Source organism: Phalaenopsis equestris, unplaced genomic scaffold, assembly GCF_001263595.1.
Source record: "Phalaenopsis equestris unplaced genomic scaffold, ASM126359v1 Scaffold000065, whole genome shotgun sequence".
NCBI classification, from domain to species: Eukaryota; Viridiplantae; Streptophyta; class Magnoliopsida; order Asparagales; family Orchidaceae; genus Phalaenopsis; species Phalaenopsis equestris.
The window spans coordinates 260,303-261,141 of NW_018164507.1; positions in this window are offsets into that span (position 1 = coordinate 260,303).

An 839-nucleotide genomic window follows, 5' to 3' on the forward strand; every position below is an offset into this window, starting at 1 on the left:
TCGGCAAGTTTTCTTAGCGAGCCGAACACAAGCCGTTCACGAATAAAATGTCATTTTGACAACCCTTTGACAACCCTAATCACGTAGTCATAAGATGTTAAGAATAAGGACAAGATTTAAAATATCATTTGAATCTAATTTAATAATTTATAAACTATTTTCTTCATTAATACTTTTAATTGATTATAAATTTGTAGCCTTGTAGTCAATTAAATTTTTCAAAAATACTACTCAATAAAAATATATATATATATATATAGTTGATTAGCAGTATTTCGAGCCAAAACGAGCGGAACACAAACGAACAAATATTTGTTCGTGTTCGGCTAGCCAAAACGAGCCGAACACAAACGAACAAATATTATTTGTTGTTCGGCTCATTAACTCTTTTTTTTTTTTTTTTTTTTTTTTTTTTTTTTTTTTTTTTTTTTTTTTTTGACAGCCCTACTGATAGGTATCTAAATCTTAAAAAATAAAAAAGTTATTCGTGAACAACTAGCCTTTTTTTTGACAGCCCGTATCTAAATCTTAAAAAATAAAAATTTAAAAAAAATCTCATAGCTTGCCACTAATTTCAGGATACTGATGGGCGGTTCCCCAGAGACCACCCATTATTGTCCCCTTAGGTCGGCATGGCTGGCTAGCGAGACGGAGAAAGCGAAAGCAAGAGAGCGAAGAATTTCAAAAAAAATTTAAATCTTTTTCTTATGGATTTCAATCAGTGGGATTTGATTTCTGGACCCGAAGGAACTCTTGAGATTGGTGGATTTATTTCTACTGTTTCGATGGAATAGAAGACAACAAATCCGACAAGTTCGGGTATGGAGCTCCATTAATTC